The sequence below is a fragment of the Mesoplodon densirostris genome, chromosome 6 (genome assembly GCF_025265405.1).
Source record: "Mesoplodon densirostris isolate mMesDen1 chromosome 6, mMesDen1 primary haplotype, whole genome shotgun sequence".
Taxonomy (NCBI): domain Eukaryota; kingdom Metazoa; phylum Chordata; class Mammalia; order Artiodactyla; family Ziphiidae; genus Mesoplodon; species Mesoplodon densirostris.
This window is the reverse complement of record NC_082666.1, coordinates 37,714,724-37,738,188: the sequence shown is the minus strand read 5'-3', so window position 1 is coordinate 37,738,188 and position 23,465 is coordinate 37,714,724. Positions and strand designations below refer to the sequence as shown.

Here is a 23,465-nt window from a genome sequence, read left to right as displayed (position 1 = left end):
CTGGTGGTGCAGTGGTTGAGAGTCCGCCTGCTGATGCAGGGGACACGGGTTCGTGCCCCGGTCCAGGAGGATCCCACATGCCGTGGAGCAGCTGGGCCTGTGAGCCATGGCTGCTGAGCCTGCGCATCCGGAGCCTGTGCTCCACAATGGGAGAGGCCACAACAGTGAGAGGCCCGCGTACCGCAAAAAAAAGAAAAGTTAATGGACTATAAATTGGAAGATTGGGATTGACACATACATACTACCATATATAAAATAGATAACTAATAAGAACCTACTATATAGCACAAGGAACTTACACTGTAATTGCCTATATGGGAAAAGACTAAAAAAGAGTGGATATGTGTATATGTATAACAGATTCATTTTGCTGTACCTCTGAAACTAACACAACATTGTAAATCAATTATACCCCAATAAAAAAAAGTTAATGGACTAAAAGCTCCAATTAAAAGGCAGAGCTTTATATAATGGAGAAAAAAAGCAAGACCCAGTTTTATGTTCTCTACAAGATCCAAACTTTGAAAAGTCACAGGTAAGTTAAAATTAAATGGATTGAAAATGATATATCATACAAATAGTACGCATACCAAGGCTGGAATGGCTATATTAATAGCAGACAAAATAGACTTCTCTCTTTTTTTTTTCTTTTAGCTTTTTAACTTTTTAAAATTGAGGTATAGGGAATTCCCTGATGGTCCAATGGTTAGGACTCCCAGCTCTCATGGCCGAGGGCCCAGGTTCGATCCCTGGTCAGGGAACTAAAATCCCATAAGCTGCGTGGCACAGCCAAAAAAATAAATAAATAAAATTAATTAAAAAAATAATAAAGTAGAGGTATACTTGATTTACAATATTATATAAATGTCATGTGTACAGCATAGTGATTCAGAATTTTTAAAGATTATACTCCATTTATAGTTATTATAAAATATTGGCTATATTCCCTGTGCTGTACAATATACCCTTGTAGCTTATTTATTCTATACATAGTAGTCTGTACCTCTTAATCTCCTACCCCTATCTTTCCCCTTCCCCCTTCCTCCTTCCCCCCACCATGGGTAACCAGTGGTTTGTTTTCTTTATCTGTGAATCTGTTTCTTTTTTTTTATATTTCTTAGTTTTATTGTTTAGATTCCATATGTAAACGATAACATACAGTATTTGTCTTTCTGTCTCTGACTTAATTCACTAAGCATGATACCTTCCAAGTCCATCCATGTTGTTGCAAGTGGCAAAATTTCATTCTTTTTTTATGGCTGAGGAGTATTCCATTGTACATATATGTACCACATCTTCTTTATTCATTTATCTGTTGATGGATACTTAGGTTGCTTCCATATCTTGGCTATTGTAAATAATGCTGCTGTGAACATTGGGGTGCATGTATCCTTTCAAATTAGTGTTTCTGTTTTCTTCAGATATATACCCAGGAGTGGAATTGCTGGGTTATATGGTAGTTCTATTTTTAGTTTTTTGAGGAACTTCCATACTGTTTTCCACAGTGGAAACACACCACAGCCACAGTGGCTGCACCAATTTACATTCCCACAAACAGTGCACTAGGGTTGCCTTTTCTCCACATCCTCTCCAATATATGTTATTTGTGGTATTTTTGATGATAGCCGTTCTGACAGGTGTGAGGTGAAATCTCATTGTGGTTTTGATTTGCATTTCTCTGATTAGCGATGTTGAGCATCTTTTCATGTGTGTGTTGCCCATCTGTATGTCTTCTTTGGAAAAATATCTTCTGCCTCTTCAGGTCTTCTGCCCATTTTTAAATCAAAACAGACTTCTTGATAGAGTGTTATCAGACATAAAGAGGGCCAATTAAAAAAGATAAAAGGATCAATTCATCAGGAATACATAGCATACATAAATGTCTGTGCACCTAAAAGAGTTCCAAAATACAGGCATACTTCAGAGTTATTGCAGATTCAGTTCCAGACCACCACAATAAAGTGAGTATCACAATAAAACAAGTCACATGAATTTTGTAGTTTCCCAGTGCATATATAAATTATATTTACACTGTACTGTAGCCTGTGGTGTGCAATAGCATTATGTCTAAAAAATGTACATACCTTAACTTAAAAAATACTTTATTACTAAAAAATGCTAACCATCATCTGGTCCTTCAGTGAGCTGTAATCTTTTTGCTGGTGGAGGGTCTTGCCTCGATGTTGACGGCTGCTGACTAATCAGGGTGATGGCTGCTGAAGGTTGGGGCGGCTGCGGCAGTTTCCGAAAATAAGACAGCAATATTCGTGGCACCCCCAAACAATTACAGTGATAACATCAAAGATCACTGATTACAGATCACCACAACAAATATAATAATAATGACAAAGTTTGAAATATTGTGAGAATTACCAAAATGTGACACAGAGTCACAAAGTGAGCAAATGCTGTTAGAAAAATGGCACTGAGAGACTAGCTCAATGCAAGGTTGCCGCAAACCTTCAATTTTTAAAAGACATTTTTTTCTGCAGAGCGCAATAAAATGAGGTATGCCTGTATATGTAGCAGAAATTGAAAGAATTAAACAGATATCAATATTCCACAATCGTAATTGAAGATTTTCACATCCCCCTCTAGGCAATTGATAGAACAAACTAGACAGAAAAAATTAGTGAAGATATAGACTACCTGAAGAGCACTATGAAAAACCTTGATATTTCTAGAACATTAGCTCTACAACTGTAGAATATACAGTGTTTTCAAGTGCACATGGTATGTACACCAAGATAGAAAAATGCTGGGCCACACCACCAGTCTTGATACACTTAAAACAGTTGAAATCATGCAGAGTTTGTTCTCTGACCACAATAAAATTGTGGTTGGGATCTCTGGAGACAGATTCCGAGATAGAGTTGAAGTTTCAGATGTTTCTTAAAGATCAATACCCATGAAAGGAAGGGGGAGAAGCAGGATTAGGCAAAGGAAGAAGTTTACATACATTATAGGCCCAAAAAAGCCAACCTGGTGAGGAGGTCTGGGGTGAGTGTTTTTCTCTTCCAAGTGTCCTGTATTGGGTCTTCATACCCTGACCCCAGCCTTGCTCATTCACCAGATGCAGGCTTCTCTGCAAAGGGCATGACCTTGGGTGAGGCAGCTCTCTGTAGCTGAGGCCCACCTTTAAGTAGCTGACAGCTAGAAATTGTCTTCTAATTGTACTCCCCACAGCTGAGCAGTAAGACCTTCCTTGCAGAAGAATCTGGATATGCAACTCTATGTCTATCATAATCCATCCCTTGCTCTGCTCAGATATACTTCTCCATACATATCTATATATCTATATATAGCTCCTATATATCATTATATCTTGGCTGCACTGCTAACAAGCTGTGTGACCTTTTGGTGCCTGAAATTCCTCCTCTGTAAAAGAGGGATAATAATGGTTTTCCCCCTCAGCATTAAATTAGATCAGAGGTCAGCAAATTTCTTCTGTAAAGGGATAGATAATATTGATAAATATTTTAGATTTGGGGGGCCATATGGTTTCTGTCACGACTCCTCAACTCTGCTGTTATAACACAAAAACAATCATAGACAATATGTAAATGAGTGAGCATGGCCAATAAAATTTTATTTATTAAAACAGACAGCAGGCCAGTTCTAGGTTGGTTAGTTTATCCACTAACACCCAAGTCCTATATTATTTCCCATAAACAGGGTATCAGTCTCTGAATTCAGATGCAATCTTCTTGTTTAAGCAAGGAGAACCATCGATGGAGGAGGGAGAAATGTCAAATTGGGCCTATTCAGGTAAGTTGAGAACCTGGCAAATGGGAGGCAAGGAAGGAAGATTCATATTGATTAGTGATATGTTTGTCTTGGAAGTATTTTTTAGGAAATTATTATTGAAGACCATAGATGTTTACAAATGGTTGAAAATAATTGATGTGGGTTTGTGGAAAGCTAAATGACACTGCTACATATCAAACACCCACATAATCCTTTTCCTTTAGTTGACTTTTAGAGAAATAGGTAATCCCCCTACCTATACTCTGAATCTTATCTAGCCCACATATTTAGGACACTTCTTAATTAGTTAGCATCTCTTTGACTAATATCTTTAGCACTCCATTCTCCCAAAGTGGGCTTATACTCCTCTCCTCATGCACTCAGGCATTCTTAGGTATGCTCTCTTTCAAAGTAACTTACCGAATGATACTCATATTCTTTCTAATTACCTTCTGTTTTTCTCACCTTTCAGTGTGAAGTATCTTGGAGTTATAATCTTTTGTTTGTTTCTTAAAAAAATTCTTTAAGGTCTCCAGTAATAGAAATATTATTCCTTCTTTTCCTGTCTTCCTTTTCCACTGCATTCTCTATGACCATTTTAATCTGATTCTTTTTTTTTTTTTTTTTTTTTGTGGTACGTGGGCTTCTCACTGTTGTGGCCTCTCCCATTGCGGAGCACAGGCTCCGGATGCACAGGCCCAGTGGCCATAGCTCACGGGCCCAGCCGCTCCGTGGCATGTGGGATCCTCCCAGACCAGGGCACGAACCCGTGTCCCCTGCATCGGCAAGTGGACTCTCAACCACTGTGCCACCAGGGAAGCCCTAATCTGATTCTTTTTTTTTTTTTTTCTCAAAACGTACCTCTGAAGGCTTCCTTCACCCCAGTCCTTTTTTTTAAAGATGTTGGGGGTAGGAGTTTATTAATTAATTTATTTATTTTTGCTGTGTGGGTCTTCGTTTCTGTGCGAGGGCTTTCTCTAGTTGTGGCAAGCGGGGACCACTCTTCATCGCGGTGCGCGGGCCTCTCACTATCACGGCCTCTCTTGTTGTGGAGCACAGGCTCCAGACTCGCAGGCTCAGTAGTTGTGGCTCACGGGCCCAGCCCCTCTGCGGCATGTGGGATCTTCCCAGGCCAGGGCTCGAACCCATGTCCCCTGCATTAGCAGGCAGATTCTCAACCACTGCACCACGAGGGAAGCCCCTAATCTGATTCTTTATGTCATTTTTATTATCTTGGTTGTTTTCTTTCCTTTAGTCATTGCCACTTATTAAATTTTTATTTCCCTTCTTTTCTTCCTGACCACACTTTGTAATTTAATCTTCCATTTTTTTCCCTGAGTTCAATCCGTTCTTTTTCATTTCTCCCTGTTTTTTGTTCATTTTGGTTTTTATCTTTTGAAGTTCTGACTCATGGTGGTTTTCCGTGTCCTGATATGCTTGTTTGAGTATATTTAATTCTGCCTGGAGTTCAAACAAAATTTTCTTCTGTTTCATGGCACATTTTTGAAGGGGACAATTTCCTCTGTTTATTTCTGCACAAATTCATTTTCTGATTTTATGTAATAGTTTTCTATTGACTTTACCTTTTCTTTTCATTTTATCATATCACAGTGTTTTTATAAGATTTCTAATTTTATGGATCCCTTTTCTGTTAATATAGCAAAGTTCAGGGACTTGAGCAGAGTCCTTTCTTCTTCTCTCTCTCCCTCCCTCCCTTCCTTCCTTTCTGTGATTAAGGAGGAGTTTTGAGTTTTCTGGTTTTGTGGTTCTCTTTTGTCTTCCAGGACCCTAAATTTCCTCTTTTTTTTCTTTTCCCCATTGCCACCACCCAGTTACCAGAGGGTACTTCTTCCTTCTTTTTTGCTTTTTGTCTCCCTTTGAAACTGCTATTCTTCTGAGGACTGTCCCCTTTAAATAGAGTCTATCTTATCTTGTGCCTTTTTAATGTCATCTGACCCTTTAAGATGCATGTACTTTGAAATCCTCTCCCTGTAGTTGTGCTCTAATCTGCCTGGTTACATATAAAAATTTTTTTTTTTTTTTTTTTTTTTTTTTTTTTGCGGTACGTGGGCTTCTCACTGTTGTGGCCTCTCCTGTTGCGGAGCACAGGCTCCGGACGCGCAGGCTCAGTGGCCATGGCTCACGGGCCCAGCCACTCTGCAGCACATGGGATCTTCCCAGACTGGGGCACGAACCCGTGTCCCCTGCATCAGCAGGAGGACTCTCAACCACTGCGCCACCAGGGAAGCCCTAAAACTTTTCTTGATTGAAGGTGAAGCTGATATATGAAGCTGATATACCGCATTGAACTTGGTCCTAAATTTTTTTTTTTTTTAAAGAAGATGTTGGGGATAGGAGTTTATTAATTTATTTATTTTATTTTTGCTGTGTTGGGTCTTTGTTTCTGTGCGAGGGCTTTCTCTAGTTGCGTCGAGGAAGAGATGGTGATTTGTTCTTAATGGAATTGACAACTAACCTGGGTGTGGGTTTGCCTTTGCTGTGTGCATTGACTCTGGCTGCATAAGTAATTGAGAGCTTACTGAATGCCTAAGTTATGGATGTGGGATCCTCCAAATCATTGCCTGAGACCAATGTACCCATTTTTAAAATTTATTTTAAAATCTTTATACAATTTTATTTTAAGTTTTTAAAAATTAATTAAATTTATTTTTGGCTGCGTTGGGTCTTCATTGCTGTGCACGGGCTTTCTCTAGTTGCGTCGAGTGGGGGCTACTCTTCGTTGCAGTGTGTGAGCTTCTCATTGCGGTGGCTTCTCTTGTTGCAGAGCATGGGCTCTAGGCGCGTGGGCTTCAGTAGTTGTGGCTTGCGGGCTCCAGAGCACAGGCTCAGTAGTTGTGGTGCATGGGCTTAGTTGCTCCACAGCATGTGGAATCTTCCCGTAGCAGGGCTTGAACCCATGTCCCCTGCATTGGCAGGTGGATTCTTAACCACTGCACCACCAGGGAAGTGCCCCCCAAATATTATACAATTTTAAAGGTTACACTCCATTTACAGTAATTACAAAATATTAGCTATATTCCCCATGTTGTACAATACATCCTTGTAACCCATCTTACACCCAGTAGTTTGTACCTCCCCATGTTGCCCCCCGCCTCAACTGGTAACCACTACTTTGTTCTCTATCTGTGAGTCTGCTTCTTTTTGGTTATATTCACTAGTTTGTTGTATTTTTTTAGATTCCACATATAAGTGATACCATATATCAATAGTATTTGTCTTTGTCTGACTTATTTCACTTAGCATAATGCCCTCTAAGTCCATCCAGGTTGCTGCAAATGGCAAAATTTTGTTCTTTTTTATGGCTGAGTAGTATTCCATTGTATGTATATGTGCGTGTGTATATATATATATATGTATGTATGTATATATATCACATCTTCTTTATCCATTCATCTGTTGATGGACATTTAGATTGCTTCCATATCTTAGCAATTATAAATAATGCTGCTGTGAACATTTGGGTGCATGTGTCTTTTTGAATTACTGTATTTGTTTGTTTGTTTGTTTCAGATGTATACCCAGGAGTGGAAATGCTGGGTCATATGATAATTCTATTTTTAATTTTTTGAGAAACTTCCATGCTGTTTTCCACAGTGGCTGCATCAATTTACATTCCCACAAACAGTGTACAAGTGTTCACTTTTCTCTACATCCTCACCAACCAACATTGTTATTTGTGTTCTTTTTGATCATAGCTATTCTGACAGGTGTGAGGTGATATCTCATGGTGGTTTTGATTTGCATTTCCCTGATGATTAGCGATGTGGAGTATCTTTTTGTGTGCCTGTTAGCCATCTGCATCTCCTCTTTGGAAAATGTCTATTTAGTTTGTCGATGAAAAATTAATCAGTCGATCTAAGAAATAAATGGAAAATTTTATTTGAGCCAAATCTGAGGGTTATAACTGGGGAAGAGCATCTCAGAAAGTTCTTAGAACTATTCCACTGGTTAGAAATCAAGGCAGAGTTATATAAGTCTCTTGAGACAGAGGGCTGTACATCAAATGACATATTATTGACAGTTTACATAATCCAGATCTAAGCGTTATTATGGTGGGTCATGTGTACCCTCACAGGATCAAGAAGGAATGTTACCTTTTAAGGAGTTGTCTTGTTGATGCTAGGAGAATGTTGCTTTTTATGGTTGAGGAAGTATTATTGCCAGCGGGAGAGGTGTGGTTGATGCATAATGCAGATACACAATGCACAGTGTGGGGAGAGAGGAGGTTAAAGGGCAGAAAAAATTTATGTTTAAATGTTTCTTGTCTTGCCATAGAATATAAATTTTATTTCACAAGTTCTTCTGCCCATTTTTTAATCGAGGTGTTTGGTTTTTTGATGTTGAGTTGTATGAACTGTTTATATATGTTGGATATTAATCCCTTTTTGGTCATATCATTTGCAAATACTGTCTCCCATTCAGTATGTTGTCTTTTTGTTTGTCCATAGTTTCCTTTGCTGTGCAAAAGCTTTTAAGTCTGATTAGGTCCCATTTGTTTATTTTTGCTTTTCTTTCCTTTACTTCAGGAGACAGATCCCCCCGAAATATTGCTGCAGTTTATGTCAAAGTGCTCTGCCTATGTTTTCCTCTAGGAGTTTTATCGTATCTTGTCTTACATTTCGGTCTTTAAACCAGATCAGTGTACCCATTTTTGGTGAAGGATGTGTGAAAATGGGTGTATGATCAAGGAATCCACTGGTCCTCCCGTATGCCGTATGACCTACCAGCTGCCATTCTAGTAGAATTTTCAGCTGGCCTCTTCAAGACTCAGCTAAGGCACCAGTTTAAGGATGACACTCTTCAGAGTTCAGGTGCTGTTGTCCAAGTTGTGACACATACATTGAAGCTATGCCCCCCAAGTTGTCCTCCATCCCTGAGCCAGAAAAGCTCCGTTCCTTCCCTCCTGAGTAGGGAAAACCCAGTCCCTCACCTCCTGGGTGACTCTTTTATGCTCACACCACTGCCACACCCACACAGAACCCTTCACTTCTTTTTTTTTTTTTTTTTTTTTTTTTTTTTTTTTTTTTTTTTTGCGATATGCGGGCCTCTCACTGTTGTGGCCTCCCCCGCTGCGGAGCACAGGCACCGGACGCGCAGGCTCAGCGGCCATGGCTCACGGGCCCAGCCGCTCCGCGGCATATGGGATCCTCCCAGACCGGGGCACGAACCCGCATCCCCTGCATCGGCAGGCGGACTCTCAACCACTTGCGCCACCAGGGAGGCCCAGAACCCTTCACTTCTGATCACCAAATGTGTGGGTTTGTTGCCTCACAACAAGCAGTTCTGCACAGCACCAGCTGGTGTCCTATACTTTAACTCAACTCTAACACTACCTACTTGGCAATGGCGTCAGATCCCGCAGGCTGAGGGCTTGGTCCCATGAGACTGCTCCCACCTTAATCGGACGCCAGTCACAAGTAGTAGGTCCCTGAGTTACCCACAACTTCTGTCTGGTTTGGCTACAAATCAGAGGTTCACACGGCCCCCTCTCCTCAGTTTCAATTAATTTGCTAGAGTGGCTCACGGAACTCAGGGAAACACTTACTTACGTCTACTAGTTTATTACAGGAGATGATAAAGGATACAGAGGAGCAGCCAGATGAAGAGATACATACGGTGAGGCCTGGGAGGGTCCCGAGCTCAGGGGCTTCTGTCCCTGTGGAGTTGGGGTGAGTCAACCTCCCGATGTGGATGGGTTCACCGACCCAGAAGCTCTCTGAACCCAGTACTATTAGGACTTTATAGAAGCTTCCTCACACAGGCATGATCAATTATTAATTCCATTTCCAGCCCCTCTCCCCTCTCTGGAGAAACTGGGGTGGGGCTGAAAATTCCAAGCTTCTAATCATGGCTTGGTCTTTCTGGGGACCAGCCACCTTCCAGGAGCCCAATCAGAGTCGCCTCATTAGAACAACAGATGCGCTTAATGCTCTTATCACCTAGGAATTTACGAGAGTTTCAGGAGCCCTGTGTCAGGGACGGGGTCAAAGACAAGCATTAAAACAAGAGATGCTCTTAGCACTCTTAGCACTTGGGAAATTACAAGGGTTTGGGGAGCTCTGTGCCAGGACCGGAGGCAGAGACTAATACACATTTTCTGTTATCTCACAGCCCCCAGTGGCTGTTAGACACAGGCCCAGGAACCAAGGGTTAAAGTAGGACTGGCTCCTGTCACCATCACTCCCAGAGTCCCACTTGTCCTTCCTTTCCCACAAACTTAGGCTGTGCTGGAGTGGAGGTCCTGTTTTCCGGGGCAGGATGTCCACTGAACGTGAAGCTGTGACCTACCACTGGTCTTTAGGGCCCTCATGTCAGTAGGTCAGCTGGTCCAAAAAGGAGATATTGGTGGGTAAACTGTGTGACCCCAACCGGTTAGATATTTTCTATTTGTCTCTCTGTTGTTCTTTATTCTTTATCCTATAGAAGCTTCATGCTTTCTGCCCCGTTTTGCAGTTCTCTGAAAAGAGACTGGCCACTTCATGAAATGTTTAATAAAGTTTGTCTGTATCACCTAAGTGTTTGACAGCACCAAGAAAAAGTGGTGCAGAAGGGCCAGGCTAGGAGGGTTCAGGGCCTGCTCTGGGGGCTTCCTCGATCTTACTCCTCTTTTCAGAGTGAAAATGGTCCCGGATGAGAAGATTCATATTGGTAGAAAGCATCAGCCTGTGGGACTGGGGCTTTAAATGAACTACCGCAGCACACCCAGACCTCCCACCTCTAACAATTAGCTGCTTCGGGCCTGCACACAGACAGAGGCTCTCAAACCACCACGTGCCCTCTGCCTAGAGGGAGGATCTGCCAGGTCTGGGACCCTGACACTGAGGGGCACCAGGGGGCCCAAGGAGCGGAGCAGTGGAGGTCATGCTGGAGGTGCCCACCTCCTCTATTTTCAGTTTACTTTGCTTTTCTTCTACAAGCCTTATGGAGTGAAACGTTGGGTTATTGATTGTTAGACTTTTCTTTTTTCATAAAAAGGAAGTATTTAAAAGTACAAATTTTCTTCTAAACACTGCACTTGCTGCAGCCCACAAATTTTGATATATCACATCTTCATCGTCATTTAACTGACCCAAGTATTTTCTAATTTTCTTGTGATCTCTTCTTTGGCCCAGGCCCTAGCTGCCCATTCCCAGCTCCAGTGGGCGTCTGGGCCAAGCCCTGGATGCCTTCATCTCAGCCCGTTAGGTATTCAAGCCAATCTCACCTTCCCGCAATCCTGCCCCTGTGCACTTGGCCTTAGAGGCAACTCGCGCGTGCACACACACACACACCCTGCACCACCACACTCCAAACGCCAAGTGTGGGGCCTGGGCCCTCTGCAGTACCGTCTGCTCTCCGGCTCAGGTTTGAGTCAGGTTTGTCCTTTCCTCTCCCTTTGGTTGGGCACAGTTGCCCCTTCACTTTCTTTTCATGGTCTCCATTTTCTTCTCATCACCTGCAGAGGTTTCTTTCTTTTTTTCATTTTAAATTTAAGTATAGTTGATTTACAATGTTTCAGGTGTATAGCAAAGTGATTCAGCTATATATATATATATATATATATATATATATATATATATATATATATATATATATATATGATACATGTTCAGGTTCTTTTCCATTATAGGTTATTACAAGATATTGGATATAGTTCCCTGTGCTATACAGTTGTTTATCTATTTTATATTCAGTAGTGTGTATCTAATTTATCCCTCCTTCCCCGCTTTCCCCTTTGATAACCATGAGTTTGTTTTCTATGTCTGTAGGTCTGCTTCTGTTTCGTACAGAAGTTCATTTGTATCATTTTTTTAGGTTCCACATATAATTGATATCATATGATATCTGTTTTTTTTCTTTGACTTACTTCATATGATAATCTCTAGGTCCATCCATGTTGCTGCAAATGGCATTATTTCATTCTTTTCTATGGCTGAGTAATATTCCTGCAGAGCTTTCTTGACCGGCCTCCTTGACCTGTTGCCATGGCTTGGTGAGGGCCCTGTGGGGAGAGAGGGATATAAAAGAGCGAGTGGGTGGCTGATCTCGCTATGGAAGTCTGGCGGAGCGGGCATTAGACCAGGCATCCAGTGGCGCCAGAAGTGGCCTCACTCTGAGAACTTTTTCGCCGCCTAGCGGCCACTAGCCTCAACTACAACTTCCCTGGGCCTTACCTGCCGGCAACTGCTGATTTTTCCGATGAATAAAGGAGTTTTGGCCTCATTTTAGTATGGAACCTGAGACCAGTATGGAGATTTCTTCTGGCCTGGTGGTGAATGAGGAAGTCAGGATTTAGACTCGAGGGCATGTCAATTAGAATGGGAGAAAATAAAGAAATTAATTAAATTCCCACGTGCAGTGTGGGGCCTTGGGCTGTGCACCACCAGTGGGCACTCACAGGAGGCTGGCCCCCGGAACCAACAGCTCGCCCAGTGCTACGACCCCCAGTGCACCCATGTGCATGAAGAACATGAATGTAGGCTGGGCACGCAGGCTTCCAAGACAGGTGGCTTGAACCCAGACTTTACATTATTTGGTCCCTTTAAATACGATTTACACTGGAACGTCATTGTATAATATTACATTATGTTTTCTTCTAAAAACTTACGTTTTCCTTGGAGTTGTTATTTCATTATAGGTGTAGTTTCTTTATGTACATCTCCCTTATTCGGGTAGCTGGCAGAAGTGTAAATTGCCTTTTAATTATTTCTTCTTCCTCTTTCTTGTTTTTTTTCTTTTGCCCCTCCTCCTTCTTCTTTTAAACCTGGAGACAAATTCCTGGAGCTTTTCACCCTCTCCAGTCAGATATTTGCGCTTGTGCCAACTTTGCTGCTTTGGTCGTGGGACGATCCTTTCCCATTATCCTAAGAGTTCCTCTTGCTTCTCTCTTGTGTATCATCCCATTTCCCATATCTTTCTTTTTCTTTGTTTCCTTCCTCATTTCATGAATATCTTCCTCCACAAACCTCCTGATAAAGGATACAAGGAAGTAAAAATGTTCAGTCTTCATCTGTGAAACTGTCTTTATTCTACGCTTACCCTTGATGGATAGCTTGGCTGGATGTAGAACTCTAGGTTGAAAAATCATTTTCTCTCAGAATTTTGAAGATATTTCTCCACCATTTTCTTACTTCCAGTGGTCCTGTGACGAACACCATTCTGATTTTGTATGTGACTTATTTTTTTTCTTTGTAACTCTTAGGTTCTTTTGTTTTTCTCAAATTTAAGTGGGATGGTCCTTGCTTTTTTTCTTTTCATTCATCGGCATATAAATCGGTTGTTGTATCATTTTACCTTCCACCAGCAATGTGTGAGAATCCTGGTTGTTCCACATTCCTCCAGTATGTGATGTTGTCAGATTTTCGGTTTTGCCTTTTTTTTTTTTTTTTTTTGCCATTCTGGTTAGCACATAGCAATATCACATTGTAGTTTTAATTAAAGAATGTAAATAAACAATAAAATATCAATTTGGTCTCCAAATTACTTAACCAAAAACGATATTACTACTCTTTTTTCTTCGGTGGGAGCAAACATAAATGACATTTTGATATTTATCACATTATTGCTGAAAGTTTAAATTTGTGCAGCCTCTTTGGAGGGCAATTATCTATTCAACAAATCTTCACTTACTGTCTGTCTACTACGTGAAGTACTGTCCTAGGCGATGAGTATAATGGGGAATAAGACAAGTCCTGCCTTCATGGGAGAGACAAATGATAAAAAAGTAAATAAATACAAGATCTTATATATCATTATCAATGCTAAGAAGAAAACAAATAGGGTGCCACAAAGTAAAGCACAGGGGTCGGCATACCTAGATGGCAGGGTCATAGAAAGCTCTTCAGGGAGGTGATATTTAAGCAAATTTGGATACATATCTAAAGGTCAAAGGTGCTTACCTCGTGACTAAGAACTCCCACTTCGAGGAATCCAGATTACCGAAGTACATGCACACAAATATATGTGTGAGGATGTGTACCAGTGCTTCGTCTCTTGTCCCACCAACCCTGCATCTTAGCTCACAGCAGCCAGCGTGATCTTTGGAAAACTCGGATCTGATCATATTCCCCTCGCGGCTTAAAACCCTTCAACTACTTGCACTTTGGATAAAGTCCAAACTCGTTACTTTATAAATCCCACAATAATCTGACCATTCCCTGGTTATAGCTTAACTCTGTTTCATACCATTCTTCCCCTGCTTCTTATGATCCAGCTGCCCTGGTCTGTTTTCTGTTCTTCACATAAGCTAAGCCTTTACACATAGCGTTCCCTCTGTCTGAAAGCTCTTGCCTGGATTCTTCCTGTGGTTGGCACATTCTCGACCTCAGGTCTCAGCTCAGGGCTCATTGCTCTCTGAAGGTCATGGTAGTCAGATGTGGTGGTGGACAGATGGATGCAGAGGTGCCCAGCAGATTCCAGCCGGTAGTCTTTCTCCCTACCCTCGCCCCACTGTGTCTGGCTCTTCTTTGCGACTCCTGGCCCTGCTGACAGCCTCAGGCCCACCCGCAGCAAAGGCAAGGGACGTGATTCAGGGGTCCCACCCCACATGGGCACCGAGAAGCTGAGGCTCGTGAAAGCTGGTCAGAGCAGCCAGTAAAACAGGGAAATGAGATAATTCAGAGGCCTCCTGCCTGTTATGCTTCTTGGCCCTCGACACACATTGGGCAAAGTGGCTGTGATGATTTGCACCTGGGAGGAGAAAAAAGACTGGATCCCCACAAATTATCCAATTTGAACTATCTGAGGGAGAGTATATTAATAATTTTTATTGATTGTTTCTGATATGCAATTTTCCGAGGTCTTTGATTGGCTGTTCTTCTCTTTTCAGAAAAGTTGAAAAATGTTCAGTTGAGAGGATGCAACAAAAAACAAACAAAAAAAACAACTTTTGCATGAAACATCCAAAGCAGGATTTTTGACGTGCCACATAGCCAGTGTCTTACTATTCCTTTATTCTTTATTTGCCATGTGCTCATTTAGCTCCTGCTCTGTGCCAGGTGCTGTTTGGGGCATTAAGGACTCAGCAGGGAACAAGCGAACAAAATCTCTGTACTTGGGGAGATTATATTCTATTCAGAGAGACAGACAATAAGCAAACAAATGAAACACATGTATAATAAAATTGCAGGGACGATGTGCTATGGAGGTACTAAGCAGACTAGGCAGTGACTTTGGGAAGAACAAGCCTTGCCACCGGGTAGGAGAAATGTGTTTTAGAGGGAATAGCAATTGCAAAGGTCATGGGATGGAAACAAGCTCGACACGTTCAGGGAACAGCAAAAAGCCCAGTGAAGGAAGGAGCCAGCCAGGACATGAGGGTGGGCTTGGAGAGGTCAACACCAGAAGCAGTTTGGATGGTTTTTCTAGGAGTGATGGAAAGATCGAGATTTTCAGCAGTAAAGTGATCTCATTTCCATTTTTATAAGTTTTCTCTGGAAGTTGTGTAGAAAATAGGCTACACTTGTGAATGAAAATCAACCAGATGAAGATTAGAACCAATAGCCATTGCTGCAGTTCTCAAATTTGTTAAAATAACAGACATTCCAATTTCTTAAATATAAATTTATATATTTATTTATTTATTTATGGCTGCGTTGGGTCTTTGTTGCTGTGCGCGGGCTACCTCTAGTTGTGGCGAGCGGGGGCTACTCTTTGTTGCGGTGCACGGGCTTCTCACTGTGGTGGCTTCTCCTGTTGAGCACAGGCTCTAGGCGCATGGGCTTCAGTAGTTGTGGCATGCAGGCTCAGTAGCTGTGGCTTGCAGGCTCTAGAGCACAGGCTCAGTAGTTGTGGTGCACGGGCTTATTTTCTCTGCGGCATGTGGGATCTTCCCGGAGCAGGGTTCGAACCCATGTCCCCTGCATTGGCAGATGGACTCTCAACCACAGCATTACCAGGGAATCCCCCAGACTTTCCAGTTTTTAAAGGTCACCATAATGGGTAACACTTCTGTACTCTGCTGAGACTCTTCAGCTAATAGTTGCAAATTATATTTACATGTGTGTATATGACAAAAATAAGCATTCAGTACTCCTGACCTCAGAAACCTCACAATGCACAGAGGAGGAGAGGAAGCCGGAAGAGGCTGCGCCTGCCAGCCCAGGAACAGCCAGTGTGGCTGTGGGGAGCAGGTCATCCCTCCGGCTGGCCACTAGGGGGCGATCCTACACCTTGCTGCACTTTCCGGCTCTGCTCTGCTCTGCGCTGTCTTCCTCTTCTGACTTCAACCAGCTTCAGCTGTGTCCCAAGCTGCTGATGGAAAATGTGGTTATGAATTCTTTCCCTTTCACCTCTGGATGATCTGGGACAGATCCAAGCATGGACAGTTACAGAGATCTTGGAGAGGCTGCTGCCCCTGTAGCTTCATAGTAACAGGTCTTTCTAAGGCCACCCGTTATCTTCAGAATACTAAATTACACAGACCTTTTTTCAGTCCTCATTTTACTTGGCTTTTCATCAGCATTTGACCTGCCCCTTCCCGCCTTCATTTTTCTATATACTAAATTAAAACTTTATTGAATAAAGAACCCTCTCCAAAACACATGATTGGATGGACTATATCACATGCAGTTAGACTGAACGCTACAGTCGTTTAACATGGAAAATCACACAAATCGGCACTTCTACAGAATCTAAAAAAGAATGGATATATGCATTTGTTTAACAGATTCACTTTGCTGTACACCTGAAGCTAACACATCATTGTAAATCAATTATACCCCAATAAATTTTTTTTAAACTTGGCAGTTCTCACTGTACAAAGCTGTTTATATACCTGCTTTATAATAAACAAAGTGTATGTTACTAGACTTGTAAATAATGTATTTGAAGAAACTGGTAGATTTTTAAAGCATATATCAAAAAAAATCTGTTCCACATATACTATTCAAAAACTTTTTCATTGTTTTACATTCTAAATAAAACCTAAACGCCAGCATCAAAACTATGGTCATCCCAAAAAATTGACTCTCAAACTCAGACTGCAAGTTCTGAATTAATGTCTATTAAGTGAATTAAGTAAGGCAAAAATCAGGAAATACCAGTCATTTCCAAATTCATCTTGGCACACTTAATATTCCAGTTTTAAGGATTTCTTTGGGCATTTTTAAAAGTTTCTCACATTAATGACAAAAATATATTTTAAAATTCTGTTTTATATTGAAGTATAGTTGATTTACAATGTTGTGTTAATTTCTACTGTATAGCAAAGTGATTCAGGTATACACATATATACATTCTTTTTAATATTCTTTTCCATTATGCTTTATCACAGGATATTGAATATAGTTCCCTGTGTTACACAGTAGGACCTTGTTGTTTATCCATTCTATATATAATAGTTTGCATCTGCTAATACCAACCTCCCACTCCATCCCTCCCCAGCCCCCTCCCCCTTGGCAACCACAAGTCTGTTCCCTATATCTGTGAGTCTGTTTCCGTTTCATAGATAAGTTCATTTGTGTCGTATTTTATTTTATTTTATTTATTTATTTTTGCGGTACGCGGGCCTCTCACTGTTGTGGCCTCTCCCGTTGCGGAGCACAGGCTCCAGATGCTCAGGCCCAGCGGCCATGGCTCACAGGCCCAGCCGCTCCGCGGCATGTGGGATCTTCCTGGACCGGGGCATGAACCCACATCCCCTGCATTGGGAGGTGGACTCTCAACCACTGTGCCACCAGGGAAGCCCCTATGTCATATTTTAGATTACACATATAAGTGATATCATATGGTATTTGTCTTTCTCTTTCTGACTTACTTCACTTAAGTATGATGATCTCTAGGTCCATCCATGTTGCTGCAAATGGCATTATTTCATTATTTTTATGACTGCATAGTATTCCATTATGTATATATACCACATCTTTATCCATTCATCTGTGGATGAACATTTAGGTTGTTTCCATGTCTTGGCTATTGTAAATAGTGCTGCTATGAACATAGGGGTGCATGTATCTTTCTGATAAAATCCTATAATTTAAGAAAAATAATTACATGTCAGGAAAAGAAAATCATTAATGTCAACAGTAGCATCACTACTATTCAGTTGAACCATAAGAGACTGCCAATTATCAACTGTCTTTTCACCTAGAAAATGAAAATTTTATATGGTTCAACTCAATACATGTCATGTTTTCTGCAGTTGTCCCCTGAATATGATCCAATGAGATTGGTATAGGTTTCTGAGTAAGCTGGAGAAACTAACAACAAACAAAATTGTCCCACTTCACATTGAATTAATTAAAATTGAAAAATTATTTCCTTTAAAAAAGACGTTTAAACTGATAAGCAGATTTTAACTGTTCACCTGTGTTATCATGATTCTTATCAATACATCACAAACAAGCAACTTTCTAAGTGAAAACAGCTAAGACACTTTATTTTCTCATTAGTTCTTTCTCCTGGAGGAAAATAAAATCTCTCCTCTTCTGCCACCTTGTGGCCACTTCATTTTCCTGCTTTGCCAGTCTTTAATAAAAGACTCTCAATGGTCTTATGAAGACGTTGTTTTTCCAAAAGAAAAGTATTTGGTTCCTTGGCTTAAATGACTTGCTTCTTTTCAAGATGCCAGGCAAAAAGGAGAATTGATAGGCAAACTAGATTTGGTGTAAAAAGTATAAATTTAATGCCTGTTGTGTACTAAGCCCAGGAGGAAACAGAAGAACGGGGACCAGTTATTTCCCTTTGGAGCTCAAGTCAGTATCTGGTGGGGAAGAGATCAAGACAGTTGCCTGATGCAAGGCCATAAGCAAAAGAATGAAAAGAAGAGCAGTGTTTTTGAAAGGGATTCACTCAGAATGCAGCTAGCATGCCCCAAGCTTTCTCCTGGAACGCTGGGGTTGCCTATGTTATAAGCTTGTTTTTCTCCCTCCTGGTGGTAGGAAAGCTCCTTGTCTTCAACTTCCCTACTATTATTTGCACTGGGCCTGGACACTCAGCAAAGACTAGTTGTTCCCAATAAGGGTGCCCTGGGACAATCTCTTTCTTCAGAAAATAGATGAGCTCACTGTGGCTGGTAGCCGCAAAAAGCAAAGACCTATTCTTCAGACAAGATCCAGTCAACAAAATGAAGCTGTGTTTCAGGCATGGAATAATCTGGGGAATTGCTAAAATGTTTGGAAATAAAACATACTTTTTTTGTTTGGCAAAACAGGACTGTGTAGTGTACACATCCTCCATCCTTTGAAAACACACACACCCACACACACCCACACACACACCAGAGAAGCATTAATTTGTTGTCAGAAGGTGTACATTTGCAAAGCCCTGTAGATATGGTTCAGTATTTCCCAGTGGGGATGCTACTGGTGTGTTGGATGAAACAGTTCCACTTCGTAGGGGGCTGGCCTAAGCACTGCCGCAGGCTCTCATCCCTGGGTCCTGGGCCCCAAATGTTGGTAATACTCTCCAGTTACTGTAAAAACCAAAAATGCCACATCCACTACCCCCATTTCCAAAATCTCTCCCTTGACTAGTGTTAGCTGTAGTTAAGAACCACTGAATCTTCTCATTTGATCAGTTGAGGCACAGAGAAGGGAAGGAACTTGCCTAAGTCACAGACAAGACACAAAGCAAACAGCCAGAGAAGATTTATTGAAAGTCTATTATGCAGGGAGACTTACAGGCGGAGGGAGCACAGTAAATACAAAACGTGACCTGTGTTCTCAAATAGGAGGGGAAGAGAGTGAAAGAGCTCATTGATTGGGGACCTATTGCATTCTAGCCCTTTCTAAACCTTTTCACATTATCTTTGCAATGGCTCTGAGGAAACTTGAGTCGCACAGAGATTAAGTGTGGAAACAGAATTTGAACTCAGGCTTTCCTGACTCCAGAGCCTGTCTTTTCACACTTACCTTTCCAGTGTGTGTATAAACACAGAAACCAGTGTTTTAAAAAGTTATCCCAGGGCTTCCCTGGTGGCGCAGTGGTTGAGAGTCTGCCTGCCGATGCGGGGGACACGGGTTCGTGCCCCGGTCCAGGAAGATCCCACATGCCATGGAGCAGCTGGGCCCATGAGCCATGGCCGCTGAGCCTGCGCGTCCGGAGGCTGTGCTCTGCAACGGGAGAGGCCACAACAGTGAGAGGTCCGCGTACCGCAAAAAAAAAAAAAAAAAAAAAAAGTTATCCCAAAATGGAGAAAAGGTAAAAGATAACTGAGAGTCATACAAGAGCGCTACCTAATAGGCCGTCCTACCTGGTTCTGTTTGTTGTGGTCCGAGTGCGGGTTGGAAAAGAATTTCCGGACACAAGGCAGAATGTAAGGAAGACAGAGTTTTCACTGCAAGGACAACGGGCCGACTTCCTGGTAGCCAGGGAAAGTCGACCATGAACACGGGTTGCTTGTCGGTTTTTAGAGCCAGGGAACAAAGGGACTTCTGAGTTGCCTGCTGATTGGGTAGGGTCTGCATGTTTCCAATGGGATGAATACCTTTCTGTATATGGGATGGGAAAGGGGCAAGGCGTGCTGCTTGGGAAAGCTCAGAGATGTTGAGTGGTTGCTGCGTGACAGAGTGATAAGGGTCTGGTAACCCTCTGTTCTGGTGACGTTGGCCCTTTGAGTTTATCTTGTTCTTTGTCCTTGGAGCACACCACGCTCTTGGCAAATGTGACTGTGTTTAACTTACTGTTTACTGTTGTTTAGGGGCCAGGCTCTGTGAAGTTAGAGATTAATTGATAAAAAACTGAGAAGGTGCAAAGTATTTTTGTCTGGTAAATATGTACATGCTTTCTGTCCAGTGGAGACAACAACCACAAAGGTTGTGGATTTCTTGCCCTGTAGGACATTAACCACATGTGTCTAACTTAGCAGTTTTATCCCAGCAGTTTTTTCTTTCACTGACTTATACATACATCAGCTTCTCATATCCTCCTTTGAATCAGCTGTCATTCTTTTGGGTCCTTCAAAAATGATTTAACATTAAATCTTTGACCCAGGCTCGCTATATAGTTGTATGAGAGTTATGTTCTTTAACTCTTTGAGAATTACGTTTTGACAGTAGCACAATCCAATAAGTGACAGACTGCTATAAAGTAAGCGTGAAACTATAGGTGCTATGGGGACATACAAAGGATGAGAAGAGTGAGCCCTGGGGAATCAAAGGAATTCTTGAGCGGGGCCTTGGAGGAAGGGTAAAATTTGAACAGGCAGAGAAGGGAGGGCTTTCCAGAAGGGGTTGCAACATGAGGAAAAGAAGAAAGAAGTCAGGGGTTTTTGTAGACACTACAATTAAAGGAGAGGCACCTAGTTTGGTCTTTTTCCTCAGGTCATGCTCCTGACCTTATAAGATCCAGCATGTGAAGAGTAAAAAGAAAATGGACCACTGTAGAAGCTCAGTAAGGGCAGGAATTTGAGCTATTTTTGTCAACAGTGTACTCTCAGAGCTTGGACATAATAAGCCAACGATGACTGCCTGTTGAATGACTAAGGTGATCAAAAGAAAAGAATATGATTAGCTTCCATTAACTGACCACTTACTATGTGCCAGACACTATGCTAAGCTCTTGAGAAACTTTTTATTTTATATTGGAGGATAGTCGATTTACAATTTTGTGTTAGTTTCAGGTGTACAGCAAAGTGATTCAGTTATACGTACACATGTATCTATTCTTTTTCAGCTTCTTTTCCCATATAGGTTATTACAGAATATTAAGTAGAGTTCCCTGTGCTATAGAGTAGGTCCTTGTTGATTATCTATTTTATATATAGTAGTGTGTCTATGTTAATCCCAACCTCCTAATTTATCCCTCCCCTGCCCCACCTTTCCCCTCTGGTAACCATAAATTTGTTTTCAATGTCTGTGAGTCTGCTTCTGTTTTGTAAATAAGTTCATTTGTATCATTTTTTTAGATTCCATATATAAGTGATATCATGGTATTTGTCTTTCTCCGTCTGACCTACTTCACAGTATGATAATCTCTAGGTCCATCCATGATGCTGCAAATGGCATTATTTCATTCTTTTTTATGGCTGAGTAATAGTCCATTGTATAAATATAACACATCTTCTTTATCCATTTATCTGTTGTTGGACATTTAGGTTGCTTCCATGTCCTGGCTATTGTAAATAGTGCTGCAGTGAACATTGGGGTGTGTGTATCTTTTTGAATTATGGTTTTCTTCAGATATATGCCCAGGAGTGGGATTGCTGCATCATATGGTAGTTCTATATGTAGTTTTTTAAAGAACCTCCATACTGTTCTCCATAGTGACTGTACCAATTTACATTCCCACCAACAGTGTAGGAGGGTTCCATTTCCTCCACACCCTCTCCATCATTTGTTATTTGTAGACTTTTTGATGATGGCCATTCTGACCGGTGTGAGGTGATACCTTATTGCTGTTTTGCTTTGCATTTCTCTAATAATTAGTGATGTTGAACATCTTTTCATGTGCTTTTGGGCCATCTGTATGTCTTCTTTGGAGAAATGTCTATTTAGATCTTCTGCCCATTTTTTTTTTTTTAGGTCTGTGTCTTTATTCCTGTCTTACCCCTATGTTCTTCATGACATTTTTTTTTCTTAAATTCCATATATATGTGTCAGCATACAGTATTTGTCTTTCTCTTTCTGACTTACTTCACTCTGTATGACAGACTCTAGGTCCATCCACCTCATTACAAATAGCTCAATTTCATTTCTTTTTATGGCTGAGTAATATTCCATTGTATATATGTGCCACATCTTCTTTACCCATTCATCCGATGATGGACACTTAGGTTGTTTCCATCTCCGGGCTATTGTAAATAGGGCTGCTATGAACATTTTGGTACATGTCTCTTTTTGAATTATGGTTTTCTCAGGGTATATGCCCAGTAGTGGGATTGCTGGGTCATATGGTAGTTCTATTTGTAGTTTTTTAAGGAACCTCCATACCGTTCTCCATAGTGGCTGTACCAATTCACATTCCCACCAGCAGTGCAAGAGTGTTCCCTTTTTTCCACACCCTCTCCAGCATTTATTGTTTCTAGATTTTTTGATGATGGCCATTCTGACTGGTGTGAGATGATATCTCATTGTAGTTTTGATTTGCATTTCTCTAATGAGTAAAGATGTTGAGCATCCTTTCATGTGTTTGTTGTTCTGCCCATTTTTTGATTGGGTTGTTTGTTTTTTTTGATATTGAGCTGCATGAGCTGTTTGTATATTTTGGAGATTAATCCCTTGTTGGTCACATAGTTTGCAAATATTTTCTCCCCTTCTGTAAGTTGTCTTTTCGTTTTGTTTATGGTTTCCTTTGCTGTGCAAAAGCTTTTAAGTTTAATTTGGTCCCATTTGTTTATTTTTGTTTTTATTTTCATTACTCTAGGAGGTGGATCCAAAAAGATACTGCTGCGGTTTATGCCAGAGAGTATTTTGCCTATGTCTTCCTCTAAGAGTTTTACAGTGTCTGGTCTTAAATTTAGGTCTTTAATCCATTTTGAGTTTAGTTTTGTGTATGGTGTTAGAGAATGTTCTAATTTCATTCTTTTACATGTAGCCGTCCATATGCCAAGCTCTTTACATAAATAATTCCATGAGACCCTTACATTGATGATATGAAGGAGATTTTCTTATTTTTCAAATTAGGTCCAGCCTATGGCAAAATGGTTACATGAATGATTTTTATCTTTGGGGCTCCTTAACCCTTTCCCAAATGGCACAGAATCCAAGACTTATGATTATTCTTCCCACTGCCCAAACTCTCTTCCTGCCTCCCCAAGCCCGGTGGTGTCAGTACCATTG

The 23,465-nt window shown here is 41.2% G+C and overlaps 1 non-coding gene across 1 annotated transcript; it reads left to right on the top strand.

Annotated features, from left to right (window-relative positions):
- The first annotated feature begins 688 nt into the window (after positions 1-688).
- On the top strand, positions 689-761 carry TRNAR-UCU (transfer RNA arginine (anticodon UCU)). The gene has a single exon. It is a non-coding gene; the product is annotated as a tRNA-Arg (tRNA).
- The last annotated feature ends 22,704 nt before the right edge of the window (positions 762-23,465 follow it).